Genomic DNA, 19,969 nt, shown 5'->3' with positions numbered 1-19,969 from the left:
CATTAAAAGAAATAGAAACCCAACTATATAGTTTATACCTAGAATACAAAAGGTTACATAATACTAACGAGGATCCTAAAATACTAGATAATTTAATTATGATGATATCTAATCTAGAATATAAATTAATAAAACATCTTAAATCAAGAAGATAAAAATAAAAATTATTCCAATCAATAATATTCACAAAATACATAATATAAAAATAAATACATATGTATTTATTATCTAGTAAACTTACCGCGCCTAATCCGCACCCAACTACAAAAAACATACTTTTTATATTTTTGTTATTAATATAATATTTAGTTTTTTTTTTGGGTAAAAATATGCCAAGTATTATGGTTATATAAAAGTAGCAGTTATAGTTTATTGTATAAATTTGTTACTTTGGACATACTTTTTTTTTTTTTATGAAAATCTGTATCACTTACAAAAATTCTATTTTTAGTATATGTGTAGTATAAAATATTTATGTATAATAAATACATGCACGATATTATAAATATAGTTAAATTAAAAATGAGAATAGTTAGTGTCAAACTAATTTCGTACCAGTGAAAATATTAGTAAATTACTGACTAGTTGTGTTTTATTCCCATTAAAGGAAAAATAATGATGAAAGAGAAAGGGATATGTATTAATTAGGATATAGCATCAATTTAGGAATTGTAGTTATCTTTTTTGATTCTTTAAAAGGCTATATATGTAAAATAAACTTTCATATTTGTAATATTAAAAAAATATTGTTATTTATGTAATTAAGTCCTAAGAAGTGTCTTTTCATGTAATTTTTTCATACAACTTGAGAAGTAAACATAGTCCTTAACTTATTTTCACTTTTTGTTTTCATTTTTTTATTTCACATGTTCTCTTTTCAGAAGTCTAAAAAAAAATTCAAAAATATACGATCGAATACAACTGCAATTTCAACTCCAACATAAGAATTTTTATTTTCATGGTCAATCACCTACCTATGTTTTCTCTCACATATAAAGCAATCAAAAATTTAATTTCTACATACTCATTATGTTTTAATTAGTTTGTCTGATTGTGATTCGACACAAAATTAAAGAAAATAAAGAAGATTTTTTAATCCCGTGGCCTTAAGCGAAAGACAAGTAGAATGTATCAAATTATTTTTTATTTTGTGATCTTAAACATGTCATATGAAAAATTAAAATTAAATAACTGGAAAAAAAAGAGATAATTTTTAAACAGACTAAAAAGAAAAATAAATTAAATAAATTTAAATAGAGTGAGTATTAATTTTGGATCCAGACTTTGCACGGGCTAAATGACACTAGTATTAATATATATATATATATATATATATTCAATGCTTAAAAGAAAAGGGCAAAAACAAAAGTAAAGACTTATCTACATCATGTGCTTATATTTAAACAATATTAATTTATCAAAATTACCGAAGACAATAAAATGAAAATATTTTTAGCCATAATTTATATGACACAAATACAATTTAGATAATTCATTATTAAAATAATTTTAATTTTTTTAATTATTATGATTTATAAAGATAATCAATTAGTAAAATAATTTAAATTCGTTCAATTATTGTAATTTATAATATTTTTTCTTCTATTCCAATTCAAGCGACACTGATATAATTTTGAGCGTCAATCAAATATTTTATATCTGCTAAAATTTTTAAGTTATTAATTATGTTATTTATATTATTTTTTTTTTACATAATTTTACAAAAAGGTATGAATACTTTCTCCCGTTCCAGGTTATTTGGCACACATAAAATTTTGACAATCAATTATTTTTTATGTTGGCATATCATTTGTGCCTATTGTATCTTTTTCTCAAAATGTTTTTAATTCTTTAATGCTTAAACGACCATAATAATTAATTAGGGGTGATATAGTAAAATAACGACTGAAAAGCAGCAAAACAAACATGTCTTAAATGACTTATAATAACTATTCAGACGCGATATAACAAAATTATCATAAAAAATACTTGTGAAAAAAAGATTAAGTGGATCTCATATAAAGACGTCAAGTTAATTTATATATCAAGAGTTAATTTATTATTTTAGCATAATTTTTCAATAAGATATCAATACTTTCATCATCCCAGTTTACACGTCTTTTCATTTTTAAATAATATATGTTACTTTATATCTTCCTCTATTTTATCGTAGTGACACTAATATAATTTCGATAGTCAACCAAATAATTTATATTGACGTATCATTTGAGTGTATTTTATCTTTTTATGAAATATTATTAATTTTTTAATCCTTAAATGATCATAAAAATTAGTTGAGGGTGATATAATAAAATCACGATTGAAACAATGAAGCAGACACGTCTTAAATAACTTATAACAATTAATTAGAAGTGATATAACAAAGTTACTATAAAAATATTTGTGAAAAAAAATTAAATGAGTCTCATATAAGACATCAACTTAATTTAAAACGTCAAAAGTTAATTTATCATTTTAAGTCTAATTTACCTTTTTTTATTAAATATTTTTTTAATTCTTAGATGGCTTATAATAATTAATTAGGGTGATATAGTAAAATTACGATTAAAGCAATTGAAGAATCTCCTTCTATTAGTTTTTCTTCAAATTTTGAACCCCTTCGTGGATATCCCAACTCTGCCTCTGATACTCAATAACACTTCTAAACACGAAGAGGACTCCGGAAGAAGGAAGAAAGAAAAAAATACCCAACAAAATTCCAAAATACTTAATTGTTGAGTAATTATAAATAAAAATCCAAATGTATGCTTCCCCATTTGTGGTTAGGTTCTTTCTTCTTCTACTTTCTAAGTTTATTTAATTATTGTGATTTATAATATTTTTTATTCTAATCTAATTTAAGCGACACTGATATAATTTCGAGTGTCAGCCAACTATTTTAGATCTTCTAAATTTTTTAAGTTATTAATTATGTAATCTATAATATTTTTTTACATAATTTTACAATAAGATATGAATACTTTCTCCCGTTCTAGGTTATGTGACACATATAAAATTTTGACAATCAATATATATATATATATATATATATATATATTATATTGAGCTCTTAATTATTATGATTTACAATATTTTTTATCTAATTTTTAAATAATATATATTACTTTATATCTTCCTTCGTTCCATCCCAATTTATGTGCACTAATATAGTTTTGATAGTCAATCAAATTTTTTATATTGACATATTATTTGTGTTTATTTTATCTTTTTTTCAATTTTTTTTAAATATTTTAATGCTTAAACGACCATAATAATTAATTAGGGGTGATATAGTAAAATAATGACTAAAGTAGCGAAACAGAGATATAGCAAAATTACCATAAAAAATACTTGTAAAAAAAAATAAGTGAATCTCATATAAGACGTCAAGTTAATTTAAATATCAAGATATATTTATCATTTTATTTCTATTTTATTTTTTAATTAAATATTATTAATTTTTAATATTTAGATGACTTTTATAATTAATTAGGGGCAATATAGTAAAATTACGGTTAAAGCAGCTAAAGCAGACATGTCATAAATATTTATTTTATTTTTTTATTAAATATTATTAATTTTTTAATACATGGCTTATAATAATTAATTAAGAATGATATAGTAAAATAAAGATTGAAACAACTAAAGCAGACAACACAAAACAGACATGTCAACCTGTTGCCCGAGTTAACTCCCTGTTATTACATATAGTAATATATAAATTAATAAATTAAGTCTTGCAAATTAATAAAAAATAAATTGAGTTTTATATTATCACGACTTTAGTTATCAGAATAGTTAACTTCTGTTTGAGAAATATTGGTTCAATCTATGTTAAAATTAAATTGGGTTTCAATTTGTCAGGACTATAGTCAACATAATTAGTTGACTTCTAATTGAGATATACAGATTCAATATAGGATCGAATTGGGCCTCAATTTATCACGATTAAGTCAGCATAAATAGTTGACTTATAACTGACGAATGTTGATTCAATCTGTATTATATTTAAACTGAGTCTCAATTTTTCATGACTAAAGTTAACATAAATATTTGACTTCTCTTTGAAAAATATTGATGCAATTTATATTGGACTAGACGTTGAAAGACCCATGCTAGCACAAACCCAATATATATTAATTTTTATCTCAATTTACATGACACAAATATAATTTAGATAATCAATCATTAAAATAATTAAAATTTTTAATTATTGTGATTTATAATATTTTTCCTTCCATTTCAATTTAAGTGACCCTGATATAAGTTCGAGCGTCAATCGAATACATCGCCAGACCCTTTAACTGGGCGCCATTTTTCATTTAGGCACCTCAAGTGGGCGTTATTCACTTTTGGCACCTCAAGTAGTGTACGGTTGTGTCATTTTGGCACTTTTTATACAATTCGCAAAAATATATTGGATGCGTGTATTACACGCACGCTGACGTGTAAAGTGACCAATAATAGCAAGACATTTGTCCTTTTTAATCCAAATAATTTTTAAATAATTAATTTTAAAAAAAAATTACCCCTTCCCTCAAACCTGCCCACCCCGCCAGTCATCTTCTTCAAACACCCCGGACCCCACCCCCCCCCTAATAAACTTCTCCCCCCTTTTTCCTCCCCCCAACCCCCCCCCCCCCCACCGCACCTCCAATCATCTTCTTCTCCCCTTCTACAACCCCCCTCCCCCACCACCACCACCAAATTATCTTCTCCAAATGCCTCCTTCCCCCAGCCCCACCCACCCACCTAAATTTTCTCCAAATACTGCCCCTCTTCCCTAAGGCCCATCCACCCGAATCTTCTCCAAGTGTCGCCCTTCCCCCAACCCCAATCATCTTATCAAAAAACCTGACCCTACCCCCTTTTCTATTTTTCAATTTTTTTCATCGATTTTGCTTTGATTTTCAATTTTCTTCATTGATTTTGCTTAGCTTTTAGTTTTTCTTCTTGGATTTAACTCTATTTTTCACATTTTCTTCATCGATTTTGCTTTGATTTTCAATTTTTTTCATTGGTTTTGCTTGGTTGTCAATTTTTCTTCACGGATTTAGCTCATTTTTTATTTTTTCTTCATCAATTTTGTTCGATTTTCTGTTTTTCTTCATTGATGTTGCTTGATTTTCAATTTTGCTTAATCAATTTTGCCTTTAATGATTAAAAAAAATGTTGCTTATCATCTAATCTTCACGACCCCTAAATGCGTATATAAATTTCTCTCAATAATTTTTACCATTAAATTTAAGATCGACAAAAATAGTAGATAAAAAATTGAAAGAAGTATAAATTAAGGGGGGGGGGGGGGGTAATATACTATTTTTGACAAGACGAACCCCTAAATGTGTGTCTAATTTTTAAATCTCTCTCCAATAATTTTCACCATTAAATAAGCTTAAGATTGACAAAAATGATGGATAAAAATGAGGAAGAAGATAAATTAATGGAGATGAGTTAATATATTTTACCTTTTTATTAAATATTATTATTTTTTATACTTAAATGACTTATACTAATTAATTGAGAATGATATAGTAAAATTACGATTGAAACAACTGAAGCAGGCATGTTGAAGACGTGTCTGCTTATTGCCCTTTATTATTAGTAGTAAAATTAAATTAAGTCTCAATTTGTCACCACTATAATCAACGTAAATGTTTCACTTCTAATTGAAAAATATTTATTCAATCTTTATTTCGATTAAATTGAGTTTCAATTTATCACAACTATAATCAACATAAATATTTGACTTTTTGATATTGTTTTTGATAATCATAGTGTCTGGGTCAACTTGCGCGCACCTATCAATGTTAGGATTGGATTGCATCTTAATTTGTCTTGTTCGACTATAGTCAACATAAATTGTTGACTTTTAATTGGGAAATGTTGATTGAATCTATGTTAGGATTGAATTGAATTTCAATTTTTCATAATTATAATCAACATAAATGGTTTCCTTCTACTTGAAAAATATTGATTCAATCTCTGTTAGAATCAAATCGAGTCTCAATCTATCACGACTATAGTCAAAATAAAAGATTAATTTCTAAATGGAAAATATTGATTCAATCTATGTTAGGATTGAATCATGTGTCAATTTGTCACTATAGTCAACATAAATGGTCGACTTCTATTTGAAAAATGTTGATTCAGTATATACTAGGATTAAATCGAGTCTCAATTTATGAATTTTATGACTCGCCAACACAAGTGATAACTTTTAGTAACTCAATTTCACTTCTAAATTTATTTTCAACAAGATGGAATAATGATAATGATGATGATGATAATAATAATAATAACACTAATAATAACAATAATAATAATAATAATAATAATAATAATAATAATAATAATAATTGACTTGATAATTTTTTGAGTTTAATTTTGATCAACTGTTTAAAAAACTTAAGTGAAATAGTATGAAAAATACTTTATGGTTTTAGTTCACACTATTGTTGACTTCTAATAACTCAACTTCACTCTTATGTATATTTTAAAAATTTATTTTCATGAGATTAAGTGAAAAAATTTAAAAAGATACTAGCCTTGAAATTTCCCTTTGAGTTTAATTTTGATAAATTATTAATATATATTTTAGCAAAAATATATAAATATACTTTAAATTTTTAATCAACACAATTATTAACTTCTAATAACTTAATTCACCCCGTATATTTTTAAGATGATCTTTTATTAGAAAAAAATAGCCTAACTTTCAATAAATTGGGGGAGCCAATACTCTAATGTATCAACTGTATGCAATCGACTTTATTCAATATAAGATATAAATATAATGATAACTTTTTCACTTTTTTCTTTTCTATTTTTGATTTGTTTTTTTGTTTTCGTTTTTTCACTCACTTATAGCTCTAACTTCTATTTTTTTTATCTTCCCAGTTTTTTTTCCTTTTTTCATTTTTACACTACTAGAAACCTGTAAATTATAGAGAATTTTACCTAGGGAATAATATCGCAGGAAATACATGCGAATTTACCGACGAAAATATTAAATTTCTCAACATTAAAATATATGACTTGTGAACTATATATTTGCAAAAAATTTTGCAGATAAATTTGGTGTCATATTGCGCAACTATCGTACTTGCGACATTACCTGGAGAAACGTATCAGTGGGTATTTTATCTCTAGGTAAATCCGCAGGTATATGGACAAATAAATATTTTTTAAATTGTTAGAAAAATCTCAAGATAATTTATCCTATAGATTTATGTAGAGATATTTTGGTGAAAATTTATGTAATGAATTTTATTACCTAGAAAATTATTTGGGAATTTGTATTGTGAATTTTACTGGGATTTATTCTTGAGAATTTACCTGCAAAATTATTACTTGCGACATTACCTGGGGAAATATATTGGCGGGTATTTTATCTCTAGATAAATTTGCAGGTATATGGATATATATATATATATATATATATTAAATTCATAGAAAATTTTTTAGGTAATTTATCCTACGGATTTACATAGAGATATTTTGGTGAAAATTTATGTAATGGATTTTATTACCTGAAAAATTATTTGGGGATTTTGTTTTGTGAATTTTGCTGGGGATTTATTCTTGGGGATTTACCTGCAAAAATATTACTTGGAAAATTATTGGGGGATTATGTTGCTACAAATTTAGCTGAAATTATTTCTTGGGGATTTACCTACCAAATTATTACTTGAAAAATTATTGGGGGATTGTGTTGCTACAAATTTAGTTGAAACTATTTCTTGGGAATTTATGTAGGATTTTATTACTTGAAAAATTTAAACAGGAAAAGGATAAATTTGAAGAATAAAAAATAAAAAATAAAAAAATATTAGACATTAAATCGGTGGATATATATAATCAAGCAAAAGATGCTCAAGAAATTAAAATTAGTTTGTTGACATTGATGGTATCACAGATGTATTCGAACCGAATAAATCTTAGCTTGACTCGTTATGTTATCACCAAAAAATTAAAGAGGTGAAATTTCATTGGCCTAAGATAGGGCGAAGAATGACTCAGAGCTCAAATAGAGTGTATTTTTTATTGGTTAATTTAAATATAATTGTTCGGTATCATACTATGTACGAAAATATAATATATTAATATAATGTATATTTAGGAGTCGTTTGGTGTGAGATATAAGGTATAATAATTATGAAATAAAATAAAAATTAATTTATTTTACATTGAGTTGAAAGTATAAGGTAGTTTCAGAATTATATACATGATGAGATTAGGGGCGGACATTCTGTTTGTTCGATTTGCTTGTTTAATATCGGCTCGCTTTTTCAATTTTTGGATTGACAAAAATGACGGTCGTAATCAAACCAAAATAAATTCGATTTGATTCGATTTCTATAAATTTGATTCAGTTATTTCAAATTTTTATTTTGATTTTGATGATTAAAGTAGTGAGTCATTCTTTGTCATGACCGGACATTTAAAATTTGTGATTTCTTTTTAGAAAAAAATAATTTTTTTCAAACCTATTTTTCATTTTTAAATATAAATAACTCAATATGGATGAAATAAAATGAAATAACGGGAAAACAATATTTATACCAAATATATAAAATTAAAAAAATATATAAATATAAAATTTATATTATTTGCTATCATTGATTTTAAAGTAATATATTATGTGTCGTATTTTTAGTTACATAATTTATTCATAACTAATCTGAGAACAATTATATCATTTGTTTTACTATCATTATTATTATTGTATTAATCCGCAACCTTAGTCAATTTAATTTTTTAATTTATTTATTTTCTAGTCTGATTTTTCCAATTTGTAATAATTTTCGCCTAATTTTATCCAATTTATTACAATCCTAACCAAATTGTGTCCAACTGAACTCAATTTCAAATTCCATTCAATTTTTTTAAACCAAATTCTTAATCTTTTGATCTTAGTCGTCGATCAATATTTATTTATTATTATCATATTTATTTTTAATATTAATTTTATATAGTTAATAGATTTATTAAATATCAACCTAATTCAATTCAATTTTCCTAATTTATTTAAATTCTAGCCATTTTATATCAATTTGTGTCAATTGCGTTAATTGACTCAATCAAAATCCTCAATTAAATTTTTTTAAACCAATATCTAATCCCAATTTGAATTATCTCCTCAATTCTAATCTCAATCATTCATCATATTTGATCAATGACCAATATTAAATCAATTTTCACTAATATTTTTCTTGAAATTGGACAGCTTCAGACTATTTTTCTTGAACTGAGGGTCTATTGGAAACAACCTATCTACCTTAGCAGTAAGGTCTGCGTATACTGTACCCTCCACGGACCCCAATTTGTGGGAATAAATCGGGTTAGTTGTGTTGACACCTAATTTTGACCTCCCGATACCCCTCTTCGACTGCTATTTTAGCAAAATTATTAATTTTAAATGTTGATATTTTCTACGCATTTTTTTGATATCAAATAAATATTAACGTGTCGCATTCATGATTTGAAAATATACGATTTATTTTTATATTATTATTTTTTTACATTATATAATATTTTACATAATTTTGCTAATATTTATTAAATTATTTCTGCAATTATACATGCCCATAATTTACAAAAATTGTTGTTTATTATTATTATTATTATTATTATTATTATTATTATTATTAAGTCTTTCCTACATTTATCAAATAGCAACCTAAGTCAATTCAATTTTCCCAACTTATGTATTAGTCTAGCCTAATTCTTATTCAATTAATATCAATTTTAGTAAGAATTGATATTAATTTGAGCTGAATAAACCTTAGCTAGACTCAATTTTTAAAATACTTGTAAAGCTCACACGAGCTGATCAAGCAACTGAATATTGTCTGACGTCACGACTCATGATCAGAGCAGAACTCTCGGGCAACCTCACTGTGAGACAATGAGTCTTCCTAATGACTCATTATGTGATCTCACGACTCGGTACCTAGACCGTTAACACTGGCAGTGTTGACATTATTTCAGAAACTAGGCTGCTTAAATTCTCAACTCTTGGATGGTCTAAAACTCAAGAACTTGGGGTGTCTCACTCCCTATCTTCTAGTATCACCTCTCATCATGAACGATGTGCTGAACATTCTTGGGTGGGGAAGGAGACTCTAACCTTTGACTTTATAGACTTCAATAGCCTTTTCTCCACCTTTGGCGGGTGCTGTCTCACAACCTCTTTCCTTCTTTTATCTCTCATTTTGACTCAACCCTAAGGCAGCCCCAACGATTGGTTTAGGGTTATTGTTACATCTGATGTTCAGTTAGCAAATATATTCACCATCTGTGAGATAAGATCGAAAGAATTTAGATGCCAATCTTGATCACGAGGTACCAATTGAAATCAATTATAATACAAAAGGAAAAAGAAAAATGAAATTTTCTAAAATCCTATAGACTATCGATGAAAAGTACAAGCCTATACAAGGCTCTACTAGGCCCATTCTTATATGAAGAGATCAACGAACCTAGGGCTCTAATACCATCTTTGTCAAGACCCAAATGATCATAAGTGGCACCCACACAAACCCTTCAGTGGGAGAAAAATTCAACCCAGTTATTAACCTAACCCTTTATCTATTTTAAATAATATTAGCGCTCTAACTTAACAAATATAGATTTCATAAATAAATAATTAATAAATACAAAAACATCAAAAACGATCTATTACAATTCTCAAGATATGAAAGTCACCAGACAAGAACAAGCTAAAAAGCATAACATTGAAGTCTGAATAAACATCCTAGAAATAACTAATAAAAAATATGTGTTCAAAATAGTGAACATGATCAAAAGAAGATCCAATGACAGCACCTTCTCAATAAAAGAAGAGCACAGGTAGTATTAGTACAAACACTATGTACTGGATAGATATCATCGGCCGACTTAACTTGAAAATAATACTTCAACATAAATCAAGTCAAAGTAACTAGCATTTAGTATATACAAGCAATTAAACCATAATTTACTACTATATCAAATAACCTCTTACAAAATCTAATAACACATTAGTACAATAATTAGTCATTACCTCATCATGTCATCACCTCAGCTAAGTTGAATCACAAAAAATGAAAATCTATGACCCTCTAATTATCTCAAGTGTATTATACCAAGTTATTTCCATCTAGTCATTTCACAAGCAGTCTTAAACTACTTCTAGTTGATACAACACTAGTACATCACCATTATGAAATAGATGAATGAATGATATACAATAATGTATAATGACCATCAACCCGATCATGAAAGTGTACACATATACTAACGGTCTTATATGCCAATTAGTCATGACCTGTAGGGGATGAGATCACATTCATAAACCATATTAGTGAGGTACCCATTCCTCCAAACATCAAACTATAAACAATATGTATCCGTGAGATACTCGATCCACCAATTATAACAATAGATGAATATCTCCATTAACATTAACCAAATTATGACAGAATGAACCTATACGATATTACATTGTTTATCTAAGCATTAATCAAACCCAAGGTTCATCATTTTAAGTATAAGGTCAACTATAAACTCACTTCATCAGTAACCAGTAAGACCGAAGGACAATCACAATTATTTAACTCATGGTAAGTATGGAAATCAAAGCAAGTCTGTAACTATATTTACACCATAAACCCCTCATCAAATTCAAGCCCCCAAATGCACTACTCTAGCAGAGTTTTTACCTCCCTTGCAATTTCTGCTTGTTCTTGTCTAGAAACAAAAACAAGGAATAGTTCACTATTCATTCTATGATTCTAGACATCAATAACTTAAACCCACTGATTTTAACCCGTGATAATAGCCTAGTTCATCGTTCTAGAATTTCCTACCCTTTAATCTACTCCAACTTCTTGTAATTCATTATTATTAGGACAAATTCTACCTTAGGAAGTGTATTCAAGCAACATATAGTCATTAAAAAGTGATTTCAAGCGATCCATAAATAATCTACACGAAGTCATCAACCTAGAGTTAAGCCTACAAATTTCACCATAAACATGATCCTACCAAATATATGAATTAAAGAAAGTAATTACACATTATACTGATGGAGAAATCTTATAATTACACATTATACTGATGGAGAAATCTTACTTCAAAGATGAAAACTTCTCCAAACAGAATAAAATTACCTCTCACATCCCCAGAATGAGTTTTGAATTTTTGGAATGAAATAATGTTAAAGTCATAGGTTTTTGGTGTATAACTGTCGTGATGTCGCAACAACAGCCACTTTATCCGTACAACAATGCTGCTGCAGCTACGCTGCGACTACGTGGATATCACTGTAGCAACCTAGTTCTTGCTGCAACAACGTTGCTGTAGTGGTACCTTGGCAGAAACTTGAGACCCTTTCCTAGCCTAGTCCATTTCACAATACATTCTCCAGATTTTGACAACACGTTATCCCTTTTATGGTAGACTCTACAAATGGATTTCTACAAACTCAATTTTCACACAGAAAGTGTCTATGTACTACTAAGCCTTTCGACTAACACAATGACTTCTTAGATCCACCAAATACTAATCCATAAATCACCAGATTTCTCTAGACCACAGAATACTGAAAAGAAAATTAAAATTAGCCTAGCCTACAATTTCAAAATTTTTGTTTGAGGATAAATCCAACTCGAGTTTTTGCAAGCTAATCAGAACCATAACGACAAAAAGTCATTACAACGGTTTTGTTTCCACAACTCAAATATTAATGGGGTAAAGTGGGTTTTCTCTTGCTAAAAAATATGACCTAACGTGCACACTTAAGTAATACTCCCTTCACTAATGAAATAATGCTTGACTGGACACACAATTTTTTTAAAGGATTTAAATTATGCATATTGTTAACGTAAGAAATTGTTGCATCATCAGGTCATTATTATCTGTTATAGTAGATAGTTTGTCTTACTTTTAATGTTACAAATTCTATATTTTAAGAAGAATTACATGAAAATATCATTTGGGCAACTTGATAGTATAAAAATATATAATTATAATGATGTTGTATATAACTTAAAGAGTTGTTATAATTGTATGCCATTACTTAGGGTAAAGTGAAAAGTACAAAGTTAATTTCTTAATATTTCTATTCTGTATTTAATACACACTTTGAGATTCAACTATTCCTAACTTGAACCAAAAACATAAAAATGTATCATTATTTTAAAACAGACCAATAATTAGAGATAATATGTCATTAGCAATAATCTCAATCGGGCAATTCATGCTTAAATCACTAATACCATAGAGGTGATTATGCTTGATTCAACTTTACTAATTTATTCCTCATAACTTTATTTACTTATTAATATCTTATGCCTTGGACCGTACAATATATATAACTAATTTATTCATACAAGGAATCAAAGTACAATTTTAGATAGTTGATCCGCACAAGAAATCAAAGTATAGTGTTAGATAATAAGTCACATAAGGTGTAACTCCCCAAGAACCTATCCCGAGACGTCACACGGTTTCTTAAGGCCACACGGGGCCTCAAGCTAACCCTCTAAGCCTGTCATCACTTTCAAAACTCATTATAACGCTAATCATGCTAAAATAGGGAAGAATAATCATGTCATGAACTTGAACATACTTAATTATAAAGAAATACTGGCCTGTGCAAACAAAATACTAAAATTTCTATACATATTGGTACTCTAGTCTGACAAAAGCCTCTACTACATAAGACTGAGGAGCCATTGGGACAGATCCCCAACTGACTCATACTGAATTGAAAAGAAACAACCATCTACTAACAAGGCAAAATCAGGAACATAGGTCCTCGAACCATGAGGACTCACCAACTGCAAAAATATAGATAAAGGTACTTAAAGATCACTGTCGCTGCTGAGACTGAGCACCCGAACCTACATTACGAGGAAATATAGAACATAAAAGAGTATGAGAATCAGTACTTAGGAATGTACTGAGTATGTGGGGGTGTATGCAACATTATAAATATTATCATAAATATATAAGAAAAATCATGCATGCTATCAATAATGACTCTCTTCGCTTGAATTAGCTGAAATATATTGCTTGTAAATCATCAATAGTAATGCAAGCAATGTAAATCTCATAAATCATTATACTAAACTCAAACTCTTCAACTCAAGACATAGAGTAACTTGGTGACTCCAGAAACGTAAACTCTTATGGACTTGGGAGTTTCTTATAACCGACATAAACCATGTGAGCTTACATGGGGTCCAACATCTTTCCCACATGAGAGCTATTCTATCCTTGCCATCGGAGTAGAACCTTAACTTTAGTGATCACTATCTTGGCCTTTGGCCCTTAATCTTTATCCTACGATGGCATGTAGTTCTGGAGAAGTAGGATGCACTGAACCCATACTTCCCGCTCAATGCTAAATACTACTCACAGACTCAAGCTCAGAACGCATTAGGAAATCCACCTTAATCAACTCAAAGGTCTACCATAGAAACCAAAATCATAAATGTATCTCATCGATAAATCGTAAATAATTTGTGGATTCCTAACTTGACTCAACTCAAAATAATCTTTCTCAACATCAAGTGAACTTGCTTATTGACTCATATCAAATGTCAAAACTTCAAGAAAGCATCACAAGATTCATTCTTGACTCTTAAACTCAAACTTCAATATATATATATATATATATATATATATATATATAATAATCAACTTCTCATGAAAAAGCTTAAAACCATGACTCTTATCATTTATCACTTTGGAAATCATTAATTCTAATTCATAGTAGCAATATACAATTCATAGTATAAGTTCTCAATTTAGGAAATAAAACAATGAAATAGTCATGTATATCAATTTTGAATAGCTCAATTCTAATAACTCAATCATAAAGTAATTTGGGTATAAACCCACTTTGCACAATCATGAAATTCCAATAGTAAAAATCAATTCTTTGGGCACAAGAATGAAAGGATATTCTTGTTCAAGCCCCACACACCTTGATTATGATTTTGAGATGAAGAAACTTGATTGGAACTTCTTTTCCCAATTCTTGAGTTAGGGTTCTTGATGTTCTTGACTTGGAAGTTTTGAATCTTGAACTAATTTATGAAAACTATGGCTCAATTTTGAGATGTTTAGACAAGAATTAGATGGGATTTTGGAGAGAAACCCTAGTTTTTGGATGGAATGGAAGAGGAAAATGAGGATTTTCTCCTCTATTTGTATATATATAGTGGGTAAGAACGGGTGGAAAGACCAAAATACCCTTGAGCAAATTCTAGAACTGGAGCCCGATTTTTGTCCTTGGCGCGTTGCGCCATGATCACAGACCTTCACTGGATTTTGACAATTGGGAAACTGCTCAGCGGAGCGACGCAGTGAAGTTGCATTTGCCACCTTGGTCGTGAACTGAAAAAGCACCACGACGCGGTAGAATCGTGTTGGTGTACTGGAATTTGACAATTCTGATATTAAGCCTTGACGCGACATGCCAATATCGCGAAGGCTCATTGGAAAATGAAAATTGCCATTTTGCTTGGCTCCGCGATGCACTAAAGTGCCAGGTGGCACACTGTCTCACTAAAATGGCTCTAACTCTTCACCCGAGTGTCGGATTTGGGCGAATTTGGTATCGATGGAAAGATTATTCAATACCACACGTTTTAAACATCAATAACTTTGGAAGTCTTCCCATTCGCTCAAAAGATGGATTTAGGCTTAAGGAACGATCGGGGTATTACATAAAGATTCAAATATAATGTCAAATAACGAATCACACAAGGATCTAAATATAATGCTAAATAATTGGACCACACCAGGATTCAAGTATAATGTCAAATAACTAGACCACATAAGAATTCAAATAAAAATTCAAATAACCTAACCATACAAGGATCCAAATATAGTGTCAAATAACCGATTCACATAAGGATCCAAATATAATGTCAAATAACCAGACCACACAAGATTCCAAATATAATGTCAAATAACTGGAACATACAAGGATTAAAATATAACTAAGCACAACTGGGTCCACTAAAAGAATCGTAATACTCTCTAGTCAAAGTGTACACACATGCTATGGGACTTATGGTTGTCTACTAGCCATGAATTGTAGGTGACTAGTTGTGTCACGACCCAAACTAGGACTTGGCCGTGATGGACATCTTGAACCATAAAGGCGCGGACGTCTTACTCTATCTGATCTTGTAATCATGCACAACATTCATATAATAAAAGAAAATGCGAAATTATAATATAATACGGAAACATGGTCACACTCCGGATTCAGTTTAACCATACAGAATAAAATCCGAAATCAACTAAATAACTTCTGGAACAGTCTGCGAAATCTCTACTACATGATCTGAATATAACTGTCTGAAAAGCTAGGACAAGGCCCCCAGTAGACCAAAACAAAAGAATAACATAATCTAAGATGATAAGCCTTCTGGAACATGAAGGCTCACCACTGCACGTATCACTTCTCTCTAGAATACTCTATAGATTAGCCGGACCCCTAGACTGAGCCTCCACACCTGGGACGTAGGGGGTCAATACAATTGTACTGGTATGCAGAGCAAATCCAAAACAATAATTTATATTCAACATATATGAGAGCAATTTAAAATAGTTCATAAACATATCAATAGTAAGAAATCTCATGGGCATTTTTGAAAGACTCTGTAAAATCATCTGAACTCTGTGACACTCTTTGTTTTACTTCTGCGCTAGGTGGTATACCCTACAAATCTGAAATTCCCCGGGTTATATGGAATCCGCCATTGACTCAGTGAGGAAACCTCCAACCCAAGTGTGCTGCAAGGGTTGGAGTCTCTAACTCTGCTACGCCACACGACCGTCGCCAGCGTAAAAATAATATACCCGAATCGGCAAATCACGATTTTAGGCTAAGAGTTACTTGAACTCTAGCCCTCTTCAGACAACCACCTAGCTCTCTTTCTGCCCATTTTTAACTCTTTAAGACATGCATTCTCTGAAAACATGCTCTGAAAACTCTAACTCTGTTATGTCATATATTTATATGGTATCGTCATACCATTGACTTTCAAGTTACATCTATGAGCCTTTTTAAGCATATTCCCATCTCTGTTTTCAAAACATAAATTCGGGACCACCATATCAATAAATCATTTCAAAGAACTTTTTCTCTAAAACTCATGTAAACACATGTATACAACTCTTTTGTCAAACTTTCAATGATGTAAGGTGGTCATGTCAAAGCTCTTAATCTTATGCAAATCTTTCTCTTTTACCAAAATATATTTACATCAAAAAAACACCTTCTCTTAAATCTCTAAATCGTGCTCAAAATACTATGGTATTTGAATAAACTATTTTCAAGCCATAAATCATGCATTTCAATCAATCACCATAAGATCATAAACATAAGGTTATCACAAGAGAGGGATTTTTTCATTATTTTTGCTCTCAAACAAATCTTCAATTTCAAGTTTCATACATATACTTATATGTGTAAATCAATTTAGGGGATAAGGCCTAAAGGCCAAAACAACAATATCATTAATCATGCATAAAGCATAATAAAATCATGGATCTCAAAACTCCTTTAACAAATTCATGCTTGATGATTTTTAAAATCATAATTGGGTGTTTTTAACAAGCCCATGTAGTTTTAGGATAAACCCCACGTACCCTAATTTAGAAATTTGATGGATGATTTTTGAAGCCTACGGTTTGGGGATTCGAAATCTTTACTTAGTTTCAAAAACCCACGGTTGAATCTTGAGTTAATTGAGTTTTTAGTTTGAAATCCTAGAGAGTGTTCTTGTGAATTTTTGAAGAAAGTATGTATAATATGGTCACTTGGGAGTATAATTTCCTTATATGTAATACCAACAAACACTTTGCTCTAATCATATTGAAGGAAATTATAACACATAGAATCAATATTGAGTCTCACATATAAACATATTTTCTCTGAATAAATTCATGTCAACATTAATTTCCATATTTTATCCTATCAAACACCATACCCATAGAACTAAACATGAAATCCTCCACCAATCTACATGACGTTCATATTTTTTAACCATAGTCTACTACTCAATTAAACCTAGCCTACCTGGGTACTATGTTGCTGCTATAGAATGCTTGAACTTTTACTCCTTAGCCTGATTCTAACAAACCTGATAAAGATCATATAGATATTATTTATTTTAATTCACATTTTTAAATGCTTAATCATATAATAAGAAAGAAATTATAAGAGTAATTAATCAACTACCCATCAAAGAAATACTTTAGGAATTAAAACCCACTAGTTCTACCTCTATTCATAGTCTAAAATATTATCCAATAGTCAATCAACCATTAACTAGTTCTATCATACTTCCATTATCCAATTTAATAGAGTTTCTACTCCAATAATACCATTTTTATAAAGTATTCATGCTAAATATTCCATCTATAACAACTTAAGGTTTTCTACCACTATAAATTATGTTTTAGGATGATAATTTCATATTAGGAAGAGTTAATTTATGATTTAGAATCAAGTTTAGGTGAAATAACCCAACCCATAGGTTTTTATCAAAATCTCATAACCCTAGGATTCTAACACAATCCTACCATTAAAGATCATTCTAAAGATTCTAAAAGAGGATGAATTAATCTATGTAAAAAGAAAGTGAAAATCTTGCCTCATCGAAGACCCTAAACCTTGGAAAATTGCCCCTTCTAGGGTTGTGAAATAAGGTTTTTGAGTTTAAGACCTAAAAGTTGACAAAAACAAGAATATAAAGTACCTAAGGGTAGTTACAATAGGTCAAATACCGTTGCAACGGTCTAATTCCATTACGACAACCTCAGTTTTTTAGCATAGATAGTTTTTAGTAAAGTGGCCATCACATTTTATTCTGATATCAAATTAACAAAAAGTCAGAGGAATTGGAAAGAAGACTCGTATACATTTATATTGGTATGTCATGGGCCACCTAAATCTTTATATTCTATGCGGGTGCTTGCTTAAAGTTGACTTTAGTTGAAGCTTAGACCAAAACTCAATCAGTAAGGATACTTTCAACTCAACCTTGTGCTAGAGGTTTTATATGACCTTAGTTCATACCTAATGCCCATCCCTAAATAATTTGTCTTAATACTTATGAACAAATAAATTTCATCGGATTTGGGTCTATCTACACACATCAAAAAGCTCAAATCTTATCCTAAAAGCTTAAGGTGGTACAAAAACAAAGTAATTGCTATTCAAACTCAAATTTGTATTGGAGGAATAAAAATTTAAAATTTCCACTCTTTTAATGTAGATAATTTAGTAACAATGGAATGGTTCATACAACCGCACAGATAATTGCTACCAAAATCTGCATTATAAAGATGTTGAAAGTAGAGTGAGTACAAATCACTACTACTAAGTAGGCATTATATCCTAGTTGAGCTTAAGTGGTCACTATGTCAAATAAAGAATGTTAAATAAACTTTGCACGAAGAAAAGTCCCAACAGTTCAATAATATCAATCATCATAAATCACTATAAGTATAACACTAATAAAAGTATGATGTAATGCAATGCTATAAGATGAAATATAATAGCCAATTTATATCAATATACACCTCCTTCACAGTGACATGTTGTGAGGTGGGATTCACGAGAGATTCATGAGATCCATATATTATATTTGGACTCAAGATTAAAATCAATACACTTGTACAAACTCAAATTGGGACTAAAATTAGTAATTACTTCCTTATCATTTCTATGATTCACGAGAATGAAGAATATACATGATCATGATAATAAGATAATGTAAATGCAACATATATCAATACATTATATATCTCAACTCATAACATAGGCTCAAGCCTTTAATCAATATAATTCCTCAATATTTCTCTATCACGACCCGAACCCTGTCACAAGTGGCACTCACATTAATTATCCGGTGGGAGAACTATCTAACCCAAATACCCAACATCAACACTTCAT

The sequence above is a fragment of the Capsicum annuum genome, chromosome 9 (genome assembly GCF_002878395.1).
Source record: "Capsicum annuum cultivar UCD-10X-F1 chromosome 9, UCD10Xv1.1, whole genome shotgun sequence".
In the NCBI taxonomy this organism is placed as follows: Eukaryota; Viridiplantae; Streptophyta; class Magnoliopsida; order Solanales; family Solanaceae; genus Capsicum; species Capsicum annuum.
The sequence above is the reverse complement of the archived record's forward strand: the minus strand, read 5'-3'. Positions refer to the sequence as shown.